This window comes from Poecile atricapillus, chromosome 2 (assembly GCF_030490865.1).
Source record: "Poecile atricapillus isolate bPoeAtr1 chromosome 2, bPoeAtr1.hap1, whole genome shotgun sequence".
In the NCBI taxonomy this organism is placed as follows: Eukaryota; Metazoa; Chordata; class Aves; order Passeriformes; family Paridae; genus Poecile; species Poecile atricapillus.
This window is the reverse complement of record NC_081250.1, coordinates 74,474,771-74,487,376: the sequence shown is the minus strand read 5'-3', so window position 1 is coordinate 74,487,376 and position 12,606 is coordinate 74,474,771.

Below are 12,606 nucleotides of genomic sequence, written 5' to 3'. Positions count from 1 at the left end.
ATGAGAAAATATCCCCACATTTTAAACCAATACTAATCCCTTAGGGTTCTTCACATTTTTTAATTTTATTGCTCCATAAGCGTTGAATTTTTTTCAACCTCTCACCAAGTTTTTATTGACATTTAGGGCAAATAGTGATGGTAGAAAGAGGCGATGCTACATACAATCTTAAACCTTTTAAATAAATGTTCTTGTGTTTCCCTATTCATTCATTGGGAATTATGTCTTGGTGCTGTAGCATGAAAACTGCACAGCCTATATGACATAGAAGGCTGCAGGTTGCACAGATGTTGTGCTCTGAATACAGTACTCCAGAAGCTTGAGAGAGATCAGGACAGCAAAACAGGTTGTCTCAATTGTGAGACAGATGGTGCTGGGTTACTTCATGTTGGGAACATTGTACAACACCACTGTCTCCAATGGAAATTAAGAAAAACAAGTGAAAAATAAAAATAAGTGAAACAAGTGAACAAGTGAAGAAGTGAAGAATAAAAAATGAAAAAATATTTAAATACTTGTTATTCCTAAAGAATTAAATACTTAATTCTTAACCTGTAAAAGATGAAATATTTACTGAAAAAAAGATAATTTTCAAGTGACTGCAGATTGGAAAATAAACCTGTTATCTGCAGAACCATGTTATCCATGAACATTTCTGTAGTTGCAGCTCTTAAGCAAGGCAGAATGATAGAATGAAGTTTCACTTCTGCCTGCTATTCTCACTCTGTACACAACACTGTATATAAGGCAAAGTTCTGCTGATATATATATCTAGTGCTTAAAAAAACAAATTCAAAGTACTTCTGTGTTTTCTTTTTAAAATTTATCATTTAAAGAAATACTTATATTTGAGATCAGAGGTCTGAATTATATTCTTGAGATTTCATTGAAAAGAATAAGTTGTATTTCCTTTCCCCATAAACTGGCACCACTCATCTTAAAATCCAAGCTAATAAGCAGGAGGTTGATAAAAATAATAGGAAATTAATAAAGACAAGTTTGAAGGCAATCAGACTAAATTAAAGCAGAACACTCTATGCAAAGAGTAGGCTAATATTCACCCTTTGTGTTTTAGTGGAACAAATCTGAAATAAAGGCATTAAGAAATAAGACTTAATTAAAAGTTGTCTTGACTGGGAAACATTTTTTCACCTGTATATAAGTTCAAAGTAGCTACATAGATCAAATGGATAATTGATGTATTTTGCACATAAATTGATCATCTAATTAAAAAATCAGTGTATGTGGGATGTAGGGATTAAAAGATAGTAATTAAAATAAAATTTAAGTTCCATTACCAGCAAACCCTTTCTTATTTCATTATTTAAGGTATATACAATCAGCATACTTTACACTCCTTTACTTTCAAGTGCAAGTAACTCTTTTTTTTTTTTTTTTTTTTTTTTAATATGAAACAATTTGTCATGACAGAAATGCTTGAGCTGGCTCTCAAAATCTCTGAAATGTGGGATCACGATAAGTTTTCCATTTCATAACAAAAACAAAGAAGAAAGTTACAGGTCTACTCTGATTATCTGATTAATTTTATGCTAAGCAGATATAGCCAATGCTATGTTAATCTTTCCTTCTTGCATCAAAAAGCACCACTATTGTTGACCTCAGAGAGGAAAGTTTTTCTTGCCTCATTATGCATTTTTTGGTCACATGACCCACCAGTTTCAGGGTTTGAAGGACACAGACTTGTCATTAAATATAATTTAATATGAAACATGGTTTATGCTTTTTGCATTAAGGCATGATTATTAAATGCAAAGTTGTATTAAGACCATACCAACAAGCTGAAATCTACAAAGAATTACATTTAAATTGCAATCTCCTTAATACAGAACTGGATATATTTGTTAATCTTTTAAGCTCTTTGTTAGAGTCAGTATCAGTGTTTATTTCTAAAAGAAACCTCCTGAGAAGTGCTTTGTATTCAATAACCTGCTTATATAAAATGCAGTTACTGACAAGTTCTGAGACTTTAACTTTTCTTAAACTGGCTTCCTCAATGTGTCTGCCACTTAGTCTTAGCCAGTCTCTTCTGTCACTCCCAAATACTTCAGAATCATTTACTTAATTTTTCCAAGTTTGATAGATGTTTGCCTGAAAAAGTTAGGTTTGTACTAGCTGCATGCAAAACTGAAGCTGAGTGGAGGTAGGACTGCCCTACTAGCTTGCTAATTGTAGGGAAGATTGGTAATTTATTTTCTAGTTGTATAAAAACCTATAATTTCCTTTATATTAATATTAAGACTGAGACTTGTCTTAATAAAAATATACTTGTCTGAATTAGAGATACTATTCAGAAAAGAAATGTGTAATGGGTACATTGACCATTTGCTAATTTATTACAGAATTTGCCGAAAACTTCCAACAAAAAATATCCACTGTACTGTACTTCCGTTCATATGAAACTGCAAATAAGAAAATGTCTTGAACTCCAAAGTCTTTACTCAGCTAACTTGAACTGCCTTCTTATTTTCTCTCATATCTAGGTTTCAGATATCAGTATGCAAAATTGTCTAGTCATTTATGTGTTAATGTAACTCTGATCAACATTGATTTGTTTTGCAGTTCTAGCAATCTGGCCATACTCTTACGCTGCAGTTTTTCTGCTGAGGAAAGATGGAGTCAAAGGCCTGTTAGCTGATCCTGGAGGGACTGTGTCAGGAAGGAAGGACAATGAACACTATGCCTTCCCATATGTGTTGTGGAAGTATAGAGCGAGCAAGACCTGAAGCATGTTATCCCCAGCACTAGCCATGGACAGCTGGCCAGGGCAGTTGGGCCACCTGTATCTGACCCATTTATCATTTGTGTGATCAGTGAAATTAATGATGCTATAACATCTTTCAAAACATTTGGGAGCCTAGGTAGCAAGAACTTGACCTAGATATGCAGGGGAGAAAATACTCTATGCCTGTTCTTTCCTTTTTCCTTCTCTACCTAAAACAGATCAGAAACTGCTCAGTCATCCTGCCAAATACAAAATGCATAAAGTTTAGTATAGCAACGACATTTTCCTTCTCCCGTGTTCTCTGTCTGACTATCTCTCTGTGACTCTAAGCATTTCTTCAGAGGTAAAAATAATTTTTATATATGTCAAATATTTGTATATATTTTTTCCAGTTGGTAGTTCTTATTTTGATGGATTTCTGTTAAAACATGGATTGTAATTTCACTTAGTCCTGAATGGTAAGCTCTATTAATTTAATTTACTGCCAGAGGAGGGTAATAGAGCTTTATGTAACCTGCAGGAACTACACAATTTATTGCTTTAAAAAACTGAACAGAAATTAAAGAAAATATATGGTTTCCTTCTCTTCCCTCCAAATAACTTGAATGACACAGCATATCTTCCTCACAGAAATGTCTCTCACTTTCACAGATTTTCCTGTAATTTAGAAAATACAAAATTGTGCTTTGACATGCTGAGGGCAAACTTTAGATGTCTAAGAACATTTGTGCAGCAAGATACCCTTTGGTATGGTGGATTTTTTATTAGCTCAGTGAGATACAACAGCAATGAAGTATCACTGCACTTAGAGAAAAAAATCTGAGGCCAATTACAAATATTTCTCTGATTCTGTTTTCTGATAAGGGGTAGAAAGAAGGATTCTGGGGGAAAGAAACCTGCCAGCCTCAATAAAAGCATGGAACAGAGCCTCTTGGAAGCTGTTCTAGGGCATATAGATTACGGGGAGGTGATTAGAGACAGCTAGCATGGCTTCACAAAGGGCAAATCATGCTTCACTAATGTCATGGCATTTACTAATGCTAATGATGGACTGACTCTGCATTGGTGGCTAGGAGAAGAAAGACAAATGTCACCTATGGACTGGTATAAGGCCCTTGACACGATCTCCAACAACAGCCTTTTGAGTAAGTTGGCAAGACATAGGTTTGATAGAGGACTGTTAGATCCATAAGGACTTGCTTGGATGTATCCAAAGAGTGTTCCTCAGGGTCCATATTAGGTATAATATCATCCCAACATCTTTATTAATGTCAGTGAGATACAGTGCAAGTTTGGAGGTGACACCAAGCTGAGTGGCACATATGGTTTGCTTGAAGGAAGGGGTTCCATCAAGAGGGATCTTGATAGATTTGAGGAGTGAACTAATGAGAACCTCATAAAATTTGACAAGTCCTAGAGCAAAATCTGGCAGCCAAGACAGGAAAATACATGTTATCAAATGAGGCTGAGGGATGAAGGGATGAAGAGCAGGCCTGTAAAGGACTTCAGGCAGCTGGTAAATGAAAAACTGGACATGGACTGACAATTGGTATTTACAACCCAGAAAGCCAAATGTATCCTGGGCTTCATCAAAAGCAGAGTAGCAGCAGGATGAGGAAGAGGATTTTGCCCCTCTGCTCCATTCTGGTGAGACCTGACCTGGAGTGCTGCATTCTGCTCTGGGGTCTCTGAGGTAAGAAAGATGTGGTCCTATTGGAGCAAGTCCAGATGAGTGCCACAGCAATGATAAGAGCAGTAGAAGTCTCCCCTCTGAAGACAGGTTAAGAGAATTGGAGTCATTCAACTTGGAGAAGGCTCATGGGAGACTTTATAGATGCCTTCCAGTACCTAAGCAGGGGGCACAGGAAAGATAGGGAGGGTCTTTTTACAAGAACTTGCAGCAATGAGACAAGAAATAATAGTAATGTTTTATACTGAAAAAGGATAGATTTAGATTTCATAGCGCAAAGAAATTTTTTACAATGAGAGTGATGATACAGCGGCAGAGGACACCCAGAGAAGTTATGGATGCCTTCTCCTTGATAGCGTAAGAACAGTTTGGATGGGACTTTGAGCAACCTGGTCTAGTGGAAGATGTCCCTATCAATGGGAGCAGGTTTGGAACTAGATGAACTTTGAAGGTTCTTCCCAAGCCAAACCATTCTGTGATTCTATGATTTTAGGGCACTTAAGTGTGTAGAGACTGTGGGTAATGAACAATTGAAAAGACAGCTTCCTTGAAACAGGACAAATGTGGCGGCGTGCCTGGGGGGAGACAAAGAGTTACATTGTCCCACCCCAAACCCCTTGTGAAGGGCAGCCCAGGTGTTCTGACTGGGTTTGAGTCCTTGGGGGGTTCTCCCTTGGTGTGTTTCTAGTGGTCCCTGACCCTGAACTTCACCCTCAAGGGTGGAGACCCTTAAGAGTTGTGTCTCTCAAAAACCCCGACTCTTTCTTTGTTCAGGGCTTTCTGTTCTGGATCTGAGTTTGTTCCCCTGCTGAATAAATGGTTTCATGAATCGGGAGCCCGTCTCGTTGGTGTTTCATGCTGGTCCCCAGAATCCTGCGGCTTCCTGGATGAGATCCTGAGGTTGCTGATTGCAACATATGGTGAGAGAATGCGGGCATCCAGTGAAGCACCAGGAGAACAGCAGGACCGGCTCCATGGACACCTCGTAAGTTCCCGGCTGAAGGCTTGAGAGCTGGTGAGACCCCCGCCTTAGAAAGGAGGACTCGAGAGTACCTGGCAGTAAGGCTGGGATGAGAGTGCCTCGGGCATGGGGGAAAAAGGGCTTACGGAGGTGCGGGAGCCGCGAGACCAGACACCAGGACAAACATCTAACATCACCCAACAAGATGTATTATGGAGGTTTTGTTTTTTTTATATACATGGGAAGGACCTTTATGGATGATATTAACATTATGGACGATTATATTAACATTATGGACTATTATGGACAGTATGGCCCTTCCTGTGAACTGTTTTTTGTTTTCTGTGAAGTTCCTAATTTTGTTTTGGTGTATAGCTCCCTGTATCTTCCCCTCTCCTGTGTTTCTAAGGGCAGGAGAAAGGGTGAAAAAAGCCAAGATGGCTCAGGGTTGCTGCTGTCTCCCCATCACCCCAGTGTCTCTCTGCCATCGCATCCCCCGTTTTCCTGAAGGCAGGCAAAGGACAGAGAACATCCAGAGTGCTGTGGGTCTGCTGCCGTCTGCCCGCCGTTCCGTGTCCTCCTTCACCCCCTGTCTTTCCATATTCCCCGTTCCCGGTCCAGGAAAGTCCGTCCTGGACTCACCCCCATCCCAAGATGGCGCCGGCCACGCGGTCTGGGATCTCTTGTTTCCCGCCTTGCTCCTTCTTTTCTGGCCTGAACCTTCCCTTCCCCCAGTAACTCCTGCTTCACTCCCACCCCTTTGTTCAGTGCTCCACCCCTGGGGGCTGTGCTTTTCCATGGTGGGCAACACCTCCTCTGGGGAAATCGAAACTGTAACCCGAGCTCCCAAAGCCAGTGTTACACCGAGATCATCTAAAGAGGCGAAGCCCACATGGGAGCCGGAGCCGAAGCTGGAGATCGAAGAATTCTGCCCCTCGTAAGAGGAGATCTAAGAGCTGCACCCTTCCTAACAGAGAATCCTAAAGTGGAAGAGACTGAACTAAAAAACCATTGTATTCAATGATGAGTACCATCACTGTTTACCGAGATTTAAGTGTTTGTTTTTATTTTTGTTTGTTTGTTTGTTTGTTTGCTTAATGTGTTTTGTTATTGAGTTTTTAATGTCCCACAAAGCAAAGCAGGTGCTCTGTGGAGGAGGTGAGATTTTAAGGTGTATGTTTTGGAAACATTTTAAGCTCCTAATTAAAATTTGGAAAAAAAAAATATAAAAAAGGAGCAGATGTGGGCATGCCTGGGGGGAGACAAAGAGTTACATTGTCCCACCCCAAACCCCTTGTGAAGGGCGGCCCAGGAGTTCTGATTGGGTTTGAGTCCCTGGGGGGTTCTCCCTTGGTGTGTTTCTAGTGGTCCCTGACCCTGAACTTCACCCTCAAGGGTGGAGACCCTTAAGAGTTGTGTCTCTCAAAAACCCCGTCTCTTTCTTTCTTTGGGGCTCTCTGTTCTGGATCTGAGTTTGTTCCCATGCCGAATAAATGGTTTCATGAATGGGAGCCCATCTCGCTGGTGTCCCATGCTGGTCCCTAGAAAACTGCAGCTTCCCTGGACGAGAACCTGAGGTTGCTGACTGCAACAGACAAATAGCATCTGACCCAGTTTAAAGAGGTATCCAAGCCCAAGATACAGCAGCAGCGCTGTATTGCTTTATATATTATAAGATTATCTCCAGTTATGGTATTATAAAAAGTTCTTAGGATCTCCACTCAGTGGAGACACTGGGCTCTCTACTAGATCCAGTGAAATATATATTTTATTAATACGCCCTATCAGCTAGAAGTGATCATGTGTATGTACGTGTACTGTAAAAACAAGCAAAAACAATGAACTTGCTGCTGAGTCAATAATGTCAGAGCAAACAGTAGCTATTGACTCAACAGGGTTATTACACTGCCAAAAATTGATAGCTTAACTACAGTGCAGAATTATGAAGCAGATGCTACTGAATAAAAAGCTGTAAAATTTAATTACTCAAATGCAGACACAGAAGAAAAGTGTAGTCTGTTATGATATGTGGATTAGTTTTAAATATTTTGACATTTAAAACAAGGTTTTAGTAGAAACCACTAATACTTAGATATACTTTGTCACAGTTTTTATCATGCTATGGAGCAAGCAGTAGGTTGTTAGATAATAATAGGGCTGTGTCTTTTTTTTTATACTTTTCACTGTATTCTGCTTTCATAATAGCCGTTTAATGATTTTCAGCAAATTAGGAAAAAAAATTGATTTCTAAATCATTATCCTGGATCAGTTAGCTCACTGAAAGTAAATCATGCCTATAGCATTGTCTTCATTAACTGTCACAGGAAAGAGCAGAATTTTAAAAATGTAACATAAATGCACATTTCCTGTAAATGACTGTACAGGGAATTAAATGCCTGCAAGATGCATTGTGGTTAGACATTATTCAATATTTTAAATACCTAATTTCCATAGACCAGATTTTTTTTTTCCTTCTTTTTTGGGTAAATATGTTGGAGGAATCTAAACAGTGAGTAAAATTATATATAAGATTTCTGAAGACATAAAGCAGTTATGTTCAAATAAGTTTTCCTCAATTTGATCTGTGTAAAAATGTTGATATTATTTTAAAAAAGTTATTTCAAGAAGCAGAAAAGGGTTTAAATCAAATTTATATCTATGAACAACACAAAAAAGTATTTTTTTCAGATTTCCTGCTAATAAAACACACTGTGACATGATTATGACTAGAATATTTTTAAGATAATATTTTTCAAACACAGAGTAATGGTTTTAAATTTAAATCTAGATTTTTTTCCTATAGAAAAAGAATAGTGAGTTGTTTTGAAAAAAACATAAGAAAATTTCTTTATCTGAAGGAGCGTTGGTGATGTCCACTTCATTATAACCAAAATACATTAATTTGCAGTACAGTAGAAAGTACATACACACAGACACAAATACAGATGGGCTAATTAAAAAAATTCTTATAAAAACTGCCATGGTTTTCTTCCCTTGATTTCAAAGCAAACTGTAGTTGTTTCCAGTATTATGGTGGGGTATATGATACCTGATTTCTTAGACATTATCACAGAAGTTACCTTCTTTAGATAGTCTTTAACTACATGGTTAGAAATTAAAATGTTACTGCTTGGAAACGATATCATGCTCAACATTACTTTCTTTTGTATAGGAACAGCTGCAATGAAATTAATGAACTCAGAGTGATAAGGCAAGAGACACATAACATAATAACAAAATTTATATACCATCTCATATAAACCACATTATGCAAACTCAGGATATCAGATGAAACTTAATACCTCAAAGTTTAATTTTGAATACTCTTATATACAATTTGACATAGGAAAGAAGTAAATGTAAAACAGAATTTGTGAGATAACGGCTTTAGCACTAGCAGTGAGGAAAATTTTAACTCCTTCATAACATATTTTACACCATAAATAGAAGTCACTCATACAAGAAAACACTGAGCTGCCAAATGACTTAATAGTTTTACTCCATGGTAAAAAATTCTATCTAGAGAAATCTATTCTTCAGGTAGCAGAAGAACTAGCTCTTTATACCAGCTGCTTAAGTGATGAATATTTGTTATTTTCAAAAGAAGTAATTTTTAATATTTTATTTTTATGTCAGTATTACAGGAAATGTAATGATGATAATATTTTTTCTTTTCTGATGCATATAGCTGTTTCCTACTTACACAGTCAGAAAATTGAGGAAAACTCTCTTTGCCGCAGTGTCGGGAAGAAATCACAGAGCAGAGTTGGCATTAAAGAATTACGTGCTTTTTTATTATTATGTGCTTTTTTTTATTATAATGCTGCCTCAACTGTGTTGAGGCAGCAGTATATAGACTGTGGCCTTGCATTAATAGAAGGTTGAAGAAAATTTCTTCCGATGAAACTGTCATCCAGTGCAATGTTTCTTAAAATTACACCAAAGAAGAAAAGAAATAAGGAAGGTGTCCTGCTTTTTACTACAAGTTTTTTCCCAGAAAAGGATTGTGAATGAGCAATGAATAATTTTAATGAGAGAAAATTTGATTTGCATTGATTTTGTCCATGCTGTCAAAAGTAATCTTTACAAATACCTACAGCTTTTAGAAGTCAGTTTACCAGTGTGGTTGGGTGTCACTCTGTCCTGACTTTATGCTCTTCTGGAAACATGGAGAGGATCAAATCACAGAATGCTTTGCATGGCTTCAAAGTGCAACAAATTATATAAATATTTATTATTGTAAATATACTGGATATACATAAAGCTAAGGACAATGTCAGTGTTTATACACATTGTATGCTGAAATTCACATGGTAGGTTAGAACTGGCAAGTCTCAACATGCGGTTGGACTACTATTGATAATATTCTCTTGATATTTTACTGACTCTAGGTATGTTAAAAAATGTTAGTAAGTTAAATTTAGAAAGGAAAATAAGTCTTATCATGCATTAAAAAAGCCTGGATATCAACTACCTAGGATAACAAAAAATACTGCATCGTACTCTCTATTTCACTTCACCGGGAAGAGTGATCTAAGTCCTAGGAAGTTATCCTCTAGAAAAGATCTAATCACTTCTGCCATAATTCACAGAAGAGAAGGATTGCACATAGTGACTGGGCCAGACAGCTGACTATCAGTTTTCATAGTGGTCCCTTCTTCTGCCAGGTTGCTTACTAGGGCTAATGCAGCTCTTTATTTCTAGCAGTTTTGCTTTTATTGTCTCTTCATAGATGCATTATGCATTCTGCATAGATGCAAATTATAAAAGTAGTTGAGAGCAGGGGGAAAAAACACTAGTTTAACCTGTAGTTCCTGAATTTTTGTCTGAATTGCAATTCCATTTGTCCTTTCCAAGTGCAAAAGACAAAGTTTTGGAATAACTGCTTTGATCATTAAAAAGGAACAGTGCCTGAAGAATTTATGCTGTTATTGGATCTCTCATAGAAAAGCTAGTAAAGAAAAGATTCATCTCAAGATAGAAAAGGTATCTTTTTATTGCTTTTTTTGGTAGAAGACAGAATGGACACATATTGTAAGGCTTAATAATATCCAGCCTTTTCCTGACTTCAGGGGGAAAAAAGCACCAGGAAAGCAAAGAAAAACTGGAAGGCATTTGTACAGTTAATTTAACAGAACTCACATTCATTATTTTCCATCTCATGTCCATGCTAGATAATTGTTGCCAGTTGAAGAGCAAGACTGCCCTTTCCTGACTGGTACTGCTACATCTGGGAATGATTTTGGAAGCTAACTGTGACCTCTTCTCTCTAAATCTCATGCATGGGCAGTCTCAGACACGCCAAGGTATATATTCTATGACTTAGTGTCCTAGGTCACTGTAAAGGATACATTCCATTAGATAATATCATAGCATCTTTGTAGGCATCTCTGAGGCATGTGTGTTCAGAGAGCATTATTTTTTCTCTACAAGTCCTGCATTTGAAAATCAATGGACAGATCTTTTCAGTTCTGCTTTACATCCAGAATCTCAACATGACAAATCTAGAAAAGAACAAAAATTATTTTCTCAATGAACGAACTATTTCTTCATCACAAAAAAAAAGGGAAAAAGATTGCAAAGTAGGACTAAAGTAGTAGTAGTAGTGGTAATAGTTGATTTGCATGACTCAATTATTTAGTTTATGAAAATATTCAGCACAGTCTTTTATACACAATGTAAAGTGACATACAATTGTTGGTGAACCTCAATGAAATTAAAATGAAAAGTAAGCTTATGTGCTTGATATTCATCTCTGATTTCAGTATATCTGAAACATTATCTATTCCTTATGCTTAGACTAAACTGCATTGGCTTGTGATAATTTGGATAAGACCACAGTCTTGCTGTAAGCACATCACGGATGAAAATAAAAATTTGTTTTGTATGTATATCTACTGTTTCATATACATGCTAAATTTCATAAATCTGTGCCATCTAAACCATGTAGTTCTGCTCCTATTTTACTGCATCTTTTCCCACATGAGCAAGGTGCACTTTTTAGCTAGAAATGAACAGTTACCAGTTATTATCCTCAGCATAGGAAACACTAATGACAATGCAACTGACTTAAAATAAGTTGAGTTTTTCTGATTTCTCACTTTTCAAGTGTTTATATGGTTTCATTTTTCTGGTGGGGGTTTTGTGGAGGATATGCAAAAAGAGAAAGTTGACTGCTTTTACTGATGAATTACACTATGTATGTTCACAGTAAAAAATAAATTGTCCGACAGACTGCTTTCTCATTGTTCTAATAATGTTTTGCCACATGAAACAGTAAATCATGTTTGGGTGTTTAATTTTTTATTTGGATTTGTTTTCACAGTTGGCAGCTTTTCTTAACATTTTTATTTAATTTTAGTGGCATAGAAAATAATGCAACTGCTTAGAGCCAGACTATGTGATAAAGCTTACCATGTGGGAAACAGATCTTGCACAGTACATGTCTCATCTTGTCAAACCAAATAGGCAGTTTCCTTATTAATGGCATTCATTTGTACATGAAAGTTTTACCAGAGGCATTTTGTTATCAAGAATTGCCACTTAAAAGAAGTATGGCTTAAATAATGGAATATATGGGTTAGATTTTTAGCAAATGTGAAAGACACACTGCTACTCTGTGAAGACATTTGACATTTGGATCTTGGTTGTCTTCTAAGCAGCTAAAGGCAGGATTAGCCTTTGATCCCTCATGAATGTAACAAGATGTAATGCAAGCATTTTTAAATCTTGTTTCCATTTATCCTTCAAATCTCTGTGGGATATGTAGGTCAGAACCAATATAATACCAACTACAAGTCAAGTTGCCTCATTCCGTGATCATTCTGTGCATTCTGTGGTACCAGCAAGATAGAACTTGTCAAAATCTTTTCATTTGATGATATAAAGACTTGCTGCATACAGCTGGGATCCACATGTTAAATATAGGAATCTGTTAAATACACCGTCTTAAAATAGCAAACAGCATTATGACATATTGTTTCAGCTGTAACACATCTATAGTTATGAAGCTTTGCCAGTGCTTAGAACTCAAGACTTGATTTCGTACTACTGTAGTATAAGCTGATCTTCTATGTAGTTGTATTAACTGAAGTACAGTTTGCTTAAACACATGGTCCTACCATTCCTCTTTTTGTTATGTGTCCTTCATGTGCTCTGAACAGGTGGAATTTTCTCCCACAGATGATATGGAGTTTTTTTTTCCCAGGTGAC